This window comes from Nannobrachium achirus (assembly GCF_963921795.1).
Source record: "Nannobrachium achirus genome assembly, chromosome: 3".
NCBI classification, from domain to species: Eukaryota; Metazoa; Chordata; class Actinopteri; order Myctophiformes; family Myctophidae; genus Nannobrachium; species Nannobrachium achirus.
Window position 1 is genome coordinate 5,403,973 of NC_137812.1, and position 13,405 is coordinate 5,417,377.

The following is a 13,405-nucleotide window of genomic DNA, read 5'->3' on the forward strand; positions in this document are numbered from 1 at the left end:
CGTGTGTACGTGTGTGCGTGCGTGAGTACATCTGTTATGTTCATTTGTGTCAGTGTTTTTTCCAAAGAATTGCGGAACACCACAAGAAAATAACAAGTTTCATGTGTTTTTCTAGATTCAACCAAAAGAGAGGGAAGAACTCTTTACGCTCAAGTTAATATTACTAAAAATACTGACAGGCAGGTTAGTAAAACACACACACACACACACACACACACACACACACACACACACACACACACACACACACACACACACACACAGAAAGAGAGAGAGCGAGAGAGAGCTCAAGTAAAGGTAATGATAACTGGAGGTCTTTAATGATCATTTAATTGATCATCTCCCTAACTACATCCATCATCTCTGTTTGCTTTTCCTCCCTTAAGACAAATAGACATGTTCTACTATGTGTAATAAAACAACAAACCTTCCCCTTTCATGAAGCTACAGTAGAAGACAATAAGTCATGATCTCTTACCCCCCAGGCTGGGTTTATTCTCATACACTTTCATTGTTACCATGCAGTCTTTCTAAGATACATGTTTTCTTGTTCCCCCAGGAAAGGAGTTCAGTAGGACTGTCTGAAGTAAGACCTCCCTCCAATGTCACCACGGTCTATGACAAAGTGTCACTGCGTTACATGACAACAGATGCAGTCGGCTGCAGCCAGGCTTCATTGTGACTTTGAACCTTTTCACACAGAAAAGACACACGCACGCATACACGCACGAACCACACACACACGGACAGGAGCGATAATATTCTATAGGCCTACAATGCGACTGACAGCATTAAAAAACCTGAAAAGATAGAAAAGATATGACATATTGCAGCTGTTTGAATCAGAAGATTATATTTGTATTTACCGGTAGTTTCATGTACAAATATTGTTCCATTACCTGTAATATTTTAAATCTACTTCCTTGCTAATTTTGTGAGTGACTGATAAGATGCCCAAAACCAGAGTCTCCTGGACATTTGTCCTATAAATGCAAACAGATGTGACTGCTTAAACCTAAGTCATTCAACAGCTCAAACATGACACCTACTGGTGTCTTCTGCACAGTGATTCTCTACACAGAACAGTTGGCTCCTGTCTGGTGCTTTGGTTTTGGTCCTTACACTGCTCTGGTTTTGGTCAAGCAACATTTCAGATAGATAGATCAGAGTCTACATTGTTGATGACATCATGGGGTGGTGACAGACGCACAGTGACCATCCTGGTTGGTACAGAGGATGGCAGAGCTACAGTATGACTGGAAACAACAACTTCAGTCAAGAGTTTCCTTTTCTGTAGCTTATTATTATTTCGTTTCATTTGCTTTGTTTGGGTTAACGTGTGTTTTGTTACAGCCAATTGTTTGTATTATTTGTGTCATGGCTTTATGCCGTTGGCCGCTCGACGTCAGCGAGCTCATTAGCCCTATTCACGACCCGCCCACCCAGCAAATTTCTCAGCATCCCCCGGGTGCTGACATCAATTTAGAAGGGGAAACTATAACAGAAATAGCTGGACTTAAAGCCAACAAATCATTATTTCGAACGGTAAAGTAAATTATAATGCTTTGTGCCTTTTACTATCATGTGTTCTTGATCATGCTAGCCGTATTTTATACTTTACTATTTAAATTGCATTAAATTTGCGATTTCTGTGTTAACTCTATAGGCTTATAGTAGGATTTTCCCCTTCAAAACGTGACTTCAGCACCCGTGGGATGCTGAGTGGGCGGGTCGTGAATAGGGCTAATTCTTACCTGAACCTCCTCTTCTCATTCATCGTATCAAAGCCTAGTAGTATTATATAATAAATGTATTCTAGATACGAGTACTGCCAATATATATATTTTTGCTACCAACTATTTGATACTGTGTAAAGAAAAGAGAAGTTTTGTATTAACCACTCGACATTTGTAATAAATATTATTTATTTTTGCAAACTGGTGTCGAGTCAATATGTTTTGATCCACTACGAGCAACGGGTCATAACAATGATGGAGAGGTGGTCCGGTTCCCAAAGGCCTATATTCCATAGCTTTGTGAACCATGCAAAAATCATGTCCACTTATGCACATTTGTATGTCTTTATGCACCTTTTATGCACACATTTGTATGTATTTATAGGCACATTTTATGCACATTTTCCCGAAAGCTAATGATAACATTGCGCATTATCTTAAGTTAATTACATTTTATATTTGAATCTAGTAATAGGCCTATTGTTCAAATATTTTATGAAGGCCTTGTGATTTTTTTTTTCTTTTTTTTTTTTAGGAAATTAATTCACAATTGAGCGGGGCCAAATCCGCCAAGGGATTTTTTTTTTTTTTTTTTTTGCACAGGCGGATTGGTCTGATTCCAGGCTACTTCAGTTACTGTACAACCTGTTATATCATTTGCATTTGTGGCCTGAAAGGTGTTCTGTTTTAATCTCTCTTTGCATGTGGAAGCTTTGTGGTGTTACAGTCTGTAACCTGCAGCCACACCAGAAAAAATTGAAACCCTGGACTCTAGACTGCACTTGTCTACTGTCTGTTCCTTGTTATTTTCTTGTTTATTTTTTCATCTTTATCATATTGTAATCTCTGAATCATATGAGTATGAGTATGCACAAATCAGCATAGAATAATCTAGTGTTACAATAACAATGTAATTATATTCAAGTAATATCAGGACAAAGACATGCATCCTCTGATATTAAAGGCCCCCCCCCTAGCTGGGGTAATACGCCCCCCCCCCCAGCTGTATTTGTCTACAGAACCACAAGGTGGCAACCTATTTGATTTCAGCACATTCATGGCATCCTTGAACTCTTCATGGATAGGTACAACATTTCATTGTCTCACCTAATTCTTTTTGTACGACCAGTAAGACTCCCTACTCTAACATGAAATGCTTCAACATGGTGCCCATGTAAGTGTATTGGGTAAAGCATTGCTAACATGTACATACTGAATTAATATAAAAATGTATTTCAATTGGACATAAAATAGATATCCTTAAGGGGGGCCTTTTCCCCCACTCTATCATTAAATGCCAGACTAGACTACTGCAACAGCATGCTTCATGGCATCACCTTTAAAACCCCCAATAAACTCCAATATGTCCAAAACTCAGCCGCCCGCCTCCTCACCAGCACCCGCTCCAGAGACCACATCACACCAGTCCTCCATGACCTCCATGAATACTCCTCACCACCTACAAGGCACTGTACTGGCCCCCCCTTACCTCTCCGACCTCCTCGAGCCACATGTCCCGTCTCATTCCCTCTAGTGAGGCTGGCCTCCTCCAGGTCCCCAGGGACAAGCGCCGAACCTGGGGTGACAGGGCCTTCTCTGTAGCCGGCCCCACCCTCTGGAACAAACTCCCCAAACCCATCAGAGATGCCCCCTCCCTCCTATACTTTCAAAGCCGCCCTGAAAACCCATCTTTATTATACAACTGAGCAAAAGCCGCATCCCACTTCCATGCCCGTTCACGCCTACTCTGCCTCCACTCCAACTCAACTTCAACTCAACGGTAGGTAGAACGTACGGAAAAATACCGCCCACCTCTATGCCGATTCGCTAATCGCTAGGATCAGGGGCGTCACTTGGGTATGGCAGGGGTATGCAGCTATATACCATACCCTGGGTCCAGGGGGTCCAGGGGGGAAGATAAAAGTTAGTTCGAAATATAAATCCATGAATGTCTCTGGGTCCAGGGGGTCCAGGGGGGAAGATAAAAGTTAGTTCTAAATATAAATAATAAATGTATCATGCCTGTTGGTAAGGTATGGCAACATGACTGGAGCTACTTCTTCTTAAAATAAATGTATCATGCCTGTTGGTAAGGTATGTCAACATGACTGGTGTCTTGCACGCGCGCACCAGTCATGTTGCCATACCTTAGCTTTTTCTGAACTGACGCCACTGGCTAGGATCCCGCTACACTTCCACAGCACAGAGGAAAGTTACAGCAGTGACAATGACGACCATAAACACAACTAGAAAAATATTGTTCCTTCGAAACAATTGTGGGCTCGCTTCAAGCCAGAAAACAATGGCTATAAAAGTACAAAATGTCAAGATCGCAGGCAGTGCTCTCTTTGACGTTACTGACGTCAAAGATTGGTCCATTTTGTTCCAAAAATGTGTTGTGCAAAAGTTGACCCGCTGGTGGCGCTATAACAGGCCAATGTAAGAAGGGTGGTATCTGTTCCTTGACCTATTGGGAATGTGCTTGCAAGATTTCACGCACATTGCAGGCTGTGTTCATGATTTGAGGTGTTTTTGGCTTTGGCCACTTTATCGCTGCTTGCAGCTATATTCATTATTATTTTATTTTTTTTGTGTGTGTGCACTTCATATGCATATTAGATAAAGGTCCTTAGATTGTGTGTAGAATGTTTCATGCAAATTGCAAAAAGAAATCCTAACGGGTTTAAGCGTTTCACAAACTGCTCAAAATGATATAGCGCCCCCCTTTGGCCAATTGGGGTAAGATTGGTTTTAGTGATATTTGGACTAACACTCTACATCTTTGCCAAATGCCATGAACATGTTACTTTGCATGTATGATTTAGAGGCAGAAGAATAATTTGCATAAAACTGCAATATACATTGAATTTATTTAAAAAAACATGTTTCAATTTTAAAGAAATCCGATCTGACAGATCTTTAGATATCGGTCCAAAGTTCACGTAAAAAAAGTTTTGTGCACGTGACGCGAAAATTCCAGAATAAAAGCGGGTTTACGCGTTTTACAAACTGCTCAAAATGGCGGAAAATTGAAGGGCGGAGCTTACTGAACAACGACACAGATGTCTTCCGCTCGAGTCAAAGCACGCGTGTAACAAGTTGCATGTCTTCAAACGAAACGAGTCATGACTTATGCCCGTTTGAAGTTTGAATTTTCAAACGCTTCGTATAGCGCCACCCTTTGGCCAATTGGAATAAGATTGGTTTCAGTGATATTTTGACTAACCCTCTACATCTTTGCCAAATGCCATGAACGTGTAACTTTGCATGTATGATTTAGAGGCCGAAGAATAATTTGCATAAAACCGCAATATTGATTAAATTATTAAAAAAATATATTTCACTTTAAAAGAAATCCGACCAGACAGTTTGACCGTATTGGTCCAAAGTTCATGTGAAAAAAGTTTCGTGCGCGTAACGAAAAAAACCCAGGAGGAGATAGATTTTTACTGTTTTTCATATAATTCCGAATTGTGGGAGACCTAAAGGTCAGAGGTCAAAAGTTAGAGGGTAAAAGTTGTTCGGCATGAGGAGACGCATAAGTGTATACAGGTTTCATGGCTGTATGTATAACACAGCATGAGATATACCTGTTCAAAGATCACACTTTCGAAGGCTTCCTACAGCGCCACCATTTGGCCGATTGCTGTATAAAGTAATAGCACACGTCGCCACTGTAAGCTGAACACATTGATGTTTTTATTTTCATTTTCTCATTAAGTATGTAGGAGTTGAAAGGTGCCAAAGTATTGAGGAGAACTTGATCTAGGAATAAACTAGAAAAATATTGTTCCTTCGAAACAATTGTGGGCTCGCTTCAAGCCAGAAAACAATGGCTATAAAAGTACAAAATGTCAAGATCGCAGGCAGTGCTCTCTTTGACGTTACTGACGTCAAAGATTGGTCCATTTTGTTCCAAAAATGTGTTGTGCAAAAGTTGACCCGCTGGTGGCGCTATAACAGGCCAATGTAAGAAGGGTGGTATCTGTTCCTTGACCTATTGGGAATGTGCTTGTAAGATTTCACGCACATTGCAGGCTGTGTTCATGATTTGAGGTGTTTTTGGCTTTGGCCACTTTATCGCTGCTTGCAGCTATATTCATTATTATTATTTTTTTGTGTGTGTGTGCACTTCATAGGCATATTATATAAAGGTCCTTAGATTGTGTGTAGAATGTTTCATGCAAATTGCAAAAAGAAATCCTAACGGGTTTAAGCGTTTCACAAACTGCTCAAAATGATATAGCGCCCCCCTTTGGCCAATTGGGGTAAGATTGGTTTTAGTGATATTTGGACTAACACTCTACATCTTTGCCAAATACCATGAACATGTTACTTTGCATGTATGATTTAGAGGCAGAAGAATAATTTGCATAAAACTGCAATATTCATTGAATTTATTTAAAAAAAGCATGTTTCAATTTTAAAGAAATCCGATCTGACAGATCTTTAGATATCGGTCCAAAGTTCACGTAAAAAAAGTTTTGTGCACGTGGAGCGAAAATTCCAGAATAAAAGCGGGTTTACGCGTTTTACAAACTGCTCAAAAAGGCGGAAAATCGAAGGGCGGAGCTTACTTAACAACGACACAGATGTCTTCCGCTTGAGTCAAAGCACGCGTGTAACAAGTTGCATGTCTTCAAACGAAACGAGTCATGACTTATGCCCGTTTGAAGTTTGAATTTTCAAACGCTTCGTATAGCGCCCCCCTTTGGCCGATTGGAATAAAATTGGTTTCAGTGATACTTTGACTAACCCTCCACATCTTTGCCAAATGCCATGAACGTGTAACTTTGCATGTATGATTTAGAGGCTGAAGAATAATTTGCATAAAACCGCAATATTGATTGAAGTATTAAAAAATTATATTTCACTTTAAAAGAAATCCGCCGAGACTAGTTTGACCGTATTGGTCCAAAGTTCATGTGAAACAAGTTTTGTGCGCGTAACGCAAAAATCCCAGGAGGAGATAGATTTTTACTGTTTTTTATATAATTCAAAATTCTGGGGGATCTAAAGGTCAGAGGTCAAAAGTCAGAGTGCAAAAGTTGTTCGGCATGAGGAGACGCATACGTGTATACAAGTTTCATGACTGTACGTATAACAGAGCATGAGCTCTATCTGTTCAAAGTTCGCACTTTCGAAGGCTTCCTACAGCGCCACCATTTGGCCGATTGCTGTAAAAAATAATAGCACACTTCGCCACTGTAAGCTGAACACATTGATGTTTTTATTTTCATTTTCTGTCTAAGTATGTAGGAGTAGAAAGGAACCGAAGTTTTGAGGAGAACTTGATATGACGGTTAGATATTGTCACTAGAAAAATATTGTTCCTTCGAAACAATTGTGGGCTCGCTTCAAGCCGGAAAACAATGGCTATAAAAGCACAAAATGTCAAGATCGCAGGCAGTGCTCTCTTTGACGTTACTGACGTCAAAGATTGGTCCATTTTGTTCCAAAAATGTGTTATGCAAAAGTTGACCCGCTGGTGGCGCTATAACAGGCCAATGTGAGAAGGTTGGTATCTGTTCCTTGACCTATTGGGAATGTGCTTGCAAGATTTCACGCACATCCCAGGCTGTGTTCATGATTTGAGGTGTTTTTGGCTTTGGACACTTTATCGCTGCTTGCAGCTATATTTATTATTATTATTTTATATTTTTTTTGTGTGCACTTCATAGGCATGTTAGATAAAGGTCCTTAGATTGCGTGTAGAATGTTTCATGCAAATTGCAAAAAAAATCCTAGAATAAAAACGGGTTTAAGCGTTTTACAAACTGCTCATAATTATATAGCGCCCCCCTTTGGCCATTTGGGGTAAGATTGGTTTCAGTGATATTTGAACTAACCCTCTACACTATTTTGTCATGAAAATGTGACTTTGCATGTATGTTTTAGAGGCAGAAGAATAATTTGCATAAAAATGCAATATTGTTTGAATTATTTAAAAAAGCATGTTTCAATGTTAAAGAAATCCGATCTGACAGATCTTTAGATATCGGTCCAAAGTTCACGTAAAAAAAGTTTTGTGCACGTGACGCGAAAATTCCAGAATAAAAGCGGGTTTACGCGTTTTACAAACTGCTCAAAATGGCGGAAAATCGAAGGGCGGAGCTTACTTAACAACGACACAGATGTCTTCCGCTTGAGTCAAAGCACGCGTGTAACAAGTTGCATGTCTTCAAACGAAACGAGTCATGACTTATGCCCGTTTGAAGTTTGAATTTTCAAACGCTTCGTATAGCGCCCCCCTTTGGCCGATTGGAATAAAATTGGTTTCAGTGATACTTTGACTAACCCTCCACATCTTTGCCAAATGCCATGAACGTGTAACTTTGCATGTATGATTTAGAGGCTGAAGAATAATTTGCGTAAAACCGCAATATTGATTGAATTATTAAAAAATTATATTTCACTTTAAAAAAAATCTGGTTGATCAATCTGACCGTATTGGTCCAAAGTTCATGTGAAAAAAGTTTTGTGCACTTGACGCGAAAATCCCAGGAGGAGATAGATTTTTACTGTTTTTCATATAATTCCGAATTGTGGGAGACCTAAAGGTCAGAGGTCAAAAGTTAGAGGGTAAAAGTTGTTCGGCATGAGGAGACGCATACGTGTATACAGGTTTCATGACTGTACGTATAACAGAGCATGAGCTCTATCTGTTCAAAGTTCGCACTTTCGAAGGCTTCCTACAGCGCCACCATTTGGCCGATTGCTGTAAAAAATAATAGCACACTTCGCCACTGTAAGCTGAACACATTGATGTTTTTATTTTCATTTTCTGTCTAAGTATGTAGGAGTAGAAAGGAACCGAAGTTTTGAGGAGAACTTGATATGACGGTTAGATATTGTCACTAGAAAAATATTGTTCCTTCGAAACAATTGTGGGCTCGCTTCAAGCCGGAAAACAATGGCTATAAAAGTACAAAATGTCAAGATCGCAGGCAGTGCTCTCTTTGACGTTACTGACGTCAATGAAATTGGTCCATTTTGTTCCAAAAATGTGTTGTGCAAAAGTTGACCCGCTGGTGGCGCTATAACAGGCCAATGTAAGAAGGGTGGTATCTGTTCCTTGACCTATTGGGAATGTGCTTGCAAGATTTCACGCACATTGCAGGCTGTGTTCATGATTTGAGGTGTTTTTGGCTTTGGCCACTTTATCGCTGCTTGCAGCTATATTCATTATTATAATTTTTTTGTGTGTGTGCACTTCATAGGCATATTAGATAAAGGTCCTTAGATTGTGTGTAGAATGTTTCATGCAAATTGCAAAAAAAAAAATCCTAACGGGTTTAAGCGTTTCACAAACTGCTCAAAATGATATAGCGCCCCCCTTTGGCCAATTGGGGTAAGATTGGTTTTAGTGATATTTGGACTAACACTCTACATCTTTGCCAAATGCCATGAACATGTTACTTTGCATGTATGATTTAGAGGCAGAAGAATAATTTGCATAAAACTGCAATATTCATTGAATTTATTTTAAAAAGCATGTTTCAATTTTAAAGAAATCCGATCTGACAGATCTTTAGATATCGGTCCAAAGTTCAAGTAAAAAAAGTTTTGTGCACGTGGAGCGAAAATTCCAGAATAAAAGCGGGTTTACGCGTTTTACAAACTGCTCAATATGGCGGAAAATCGAAGGGCGGAGCTTACTTAACAACGACACAGATGTCTTCCGCTTGAGTCAAAGCACGCGTGTAAGAAGTTGCATGTCTTCAAACGAAACGAGTCATGACTTATGCCCGTTTGAAGTTTGAATTTTCAGACGCTTCGTATAGCGCCCCCCTTTGGCCGATTGGAATAAAATTGGTTTCAGTGATACTTTGACTAACCCTCCACATCTTTGCCAAATGCCATGAACGTGTGACTTTGTATGTATGATTTAGAGGCAAAATAATTATTGGCATAAAACTGCAATATTGAGTGAATTATTAAAAAATAATGTTTCACTTTAAAAAAAATCTGGTTGATCAATCTGACCGTATTGGTCCAAAGTTCATGTGAAAAAAGTTTCGTGCGCGTAACAAAAAAAACCCAGGAGGAGATAGATTTTTACTGTTTTTCATATTATTCAAAATTCTGGGGGATCTAAAGGTCAAAGGTCAAAAGTCAGAGCGTAAATGTTGTTTGGCATGAGGAGACGCATACGTGTATACAGGTTTCATGGCTGTACGTATAACAGAGCATGAGCTATACCTGTTCAAAGTTCGCACTTTCGAAGGCTTCCTACAGCGCCACCATTTGGCCGATTGCTGTAAAAAATAATAGCACACTTCGCCACTGTAAACCGAACACATTGATGTTTTTATTTTCATTTTCTCACTAAGTATGTAGGAGTAGAAAGGAACCGAAGTTTTGAGGAGAACTTGATATGACGGTTAGATATTGTCACTAGAAAAATATTGTTCCTTCGAAACAATTGTGGGCTCGCTTCAAGCCAGAAAACAATGGCTATAAAAGTACAAAATGTCAAGATCGCAGGCAGTGCTCTCTTTGACGTTACTGACGTCAAAGATTGGTCCGTTTTGTTCCAAAAATGTGTTGTGCAAAAGTTGACCCGCTGGTGGCGCTATAACAGGCCAATGTAAGAAGGGTGGTATCTGTTCCTTGACCTATTGGGAATGTGCTTGCAAAATTTCACGCACATTGCAGGCTGTGTTCATGATTTGAGGTGTTTTTGGCTTTGGCCACTTTATCGCTGCTTGCAGCTATATTCATTATTATTATTTTTTTGTGTGTGTGCACTTCATAGGCATATTAGATAAAGGTCCTTAAATTGTGTGTAGAATGTTTCATGCAAATTGCAAAAAAAAAAATCCTAACGGGTTTAAGCGTTTCACAAACTGCTCAAAATGATATAGCGCCCCCCTTTGGCCAATTGGGGTAAGATTGGTTTTAGTGATATTTGGACTAACACTCTACATCTTTGCCAAATGCCATGAACATGTTACTTTGCATGTATGATTTAGAGGCAGAAGAATAATTTGCATAAAACTGCAATATTCATTGAATTTATTTAAAAAAGCATGTTTCAATTTTAAAGAAATCCGATCTGACAGATCTTTAGATATCGGTCCAAAGTTCACGTAAAAAACGTTTTGTGCACGTGGAGCGAAAATTCCAGAATAAAAGCGGGTTTACGCGTTTTACAAACTGCTCAATATGGCGGAAAATCGAAGGGCGGAGCTTACTTAACAACGACACAGATGTCTTCCGCTCGAGTCAAAGCACGCGTGTAACAAGTTGCATGTCTTCAAACAAAACGAGTCATGACTTATGCCCGTTTGAAGTTTGAATTTTCAAACGCTTCGTATAGCGCCCCCCTTTGGCCGATTGGAATAAAATTGGTTTCAGTGATACTTTGACTAACCCTCCACATCTTTGCCAAATGCCATGAATGTGTAACTTTGCATGTATGATTTAGAGGCCGAAGAATAATTTGCATAAAACCGCAATATTGATGGAATTATTAAAAAATTATATTTCACTTTAAAAAAAATCTGGTTGATCAATCTGACCGTATTGGTCCAAAGTTCATGTGAAAAAAGTTTTGTACGCTTAACGCAAAAATTCCAGGAGGAGATAGATTTTTACTGTTTATCATATAATTCCAAATTGTGGGAGATCTAAAGGTCAGAGGTCAAAAGTCAGAGGCTAAAAGTTGTTCGGCATGAGGAGACGCATACGTGTATACAGGTTTCATGCCTGTACCTCAAACACAGCATGAGCTATACCTGTTCAAAGTTCGCACTTTCGAAGGCTTCCTACAGCGCCACCATTTGGCCGATTGCTGTAAAAAGTAATAGCGCACTTCGCCACTGTAAACTGAACACATTGATGTTTTTATTTTCATTTTCTCACTAAGTATGTAGGAGTAGAAAGGAACCGAAGTTCCCGTCTACTGTCTGACTGACTGATAGATAAATAATGACAATATCTAAAGTGTGCTCGCCTTATAGGCGAGCCCACAACTAGAAAAATATTGTTCCTTCGAAACAATTGTGGGCTCGCTTCAAGCCAGAAAACAATGGCTATTAAAGTACAAAATGTCAAGATCGCAGGCAGTGCTCTCTTTGACGTTACTGACGTCAAAGATTGGTCCATTTTGTTCCAAAAATGTGTTGTGCAAAAGTTGACCCGCTGGTGGCGCTATAACAGGCCAATGTAAGAAGGGTGGTATCTGTTCCTTGACCTATTGGGAATGTGCTTGCAAGATTTCACGCACATTGCAGGCTGTGTTCATGATTTGAGGTGTTTTTGGCTTTGGCCACTTTATCGCTGCTTGCAGCTATATTCATTATTGCGACCGTAGGTCGCACTTACTACAGAAAGCTCCACCAGGTGTCCGTGCGTCAGTCCGTCACACGTCAGACGTCACACTTTTGCCCTGCTCATATCTCCGCAACCGTTGCCCCGATCCATGCCAGATTTTGCACACACACTCCTTACCTGCCAAACTACAACCTCCAAGGACCCCCGGAGTTCCAGGGACCCCCAGGTCCCTGGGGGACCCCCAGGTGTAAAAAAAATACCAAATGTGCAAAAATGACCAAATGACCACCCCCACGGGGCTACTCACGGGGAATTCCCGGGGACCACCCACTCCTGCTACTCCAGAACGGATGCAAAAGTGGTGGCGCCCCCAGTGGAGGACCCCCTCCACTGCAGCTCACATAAAATGCCCTAACTCGGCCTAGGAGCGTCCGGGAGAGCCGGGGCCGGTACCTATTCGTCCGCCAAGGCAACGCGGAGACCCCACCCCTCATTTCTCACATGGCCCTCTTCTAGCGAGACTTACGGTCGCTTATCTCCCGATTAGGGAGTCTTACTGGTTATTATTTTTTTTGTGTGTGTGCACTTCATAGGCATATTAGATAAAGGTCCTTAGATTGTGTGTAGAATGTTTCATGCAAATTGCAAAAAAAAAATCCAAACGGGTTTAAGCGTTTCACAAACTGCTCAAAATGATATAGCGCCCCCCTTTGGCCAATTGGGGTAAGATTGGTTTTAGTGATATTTGGACTAACACTCTACATCTTTGCCAAATGCCATGAACATGTTACTTTGCATGTATGATTTAGAGGCAGAAGAATAATTTGCATAAAACTGCAATATTCATGGAATTTATTTAAAAAAGCATGTTTCAATTTTAAAGAAATCCGATCTGACAGATCTTTAGATATCGGTCCAAAGTTCACGTAAAAAAAGTTTTGTGCACGTGGAGCGAAAATTCCAGAATAAAAGCGGGTTTACGCGTTTTACAAAGTGCTCAAAATGGTGGAAAATCGAAGGGCGGAGCTTACTTAACAACGACACAGATGTCTTCCGCTCGAGTCAAAGCACGCGTGTAACAAGTTGCATGTCTTCAAACGAAACGAGTCATGACTTATGCCCGTTTGAAGTTTGAATTTTCAAACGCTTCGTATAGCGCCACCCTTTGGCCAATTGGAATAAGATTGGTTTCAGTGATATTTTGACTAACCCTCTACATCTTTGCCAAATGCCATGAACGCGTAACTTTGCATATATGATTTAGAGGCAAAAGAATAATTTGCATAAAACCGCAATATTGATTGAATTATTAAAAAATTATATTTCACTTTAAAAGAAATCCGACCAGACAGTTTGACCGTATTGGTCCAAAGTTCATGTGAAAAAAGTTT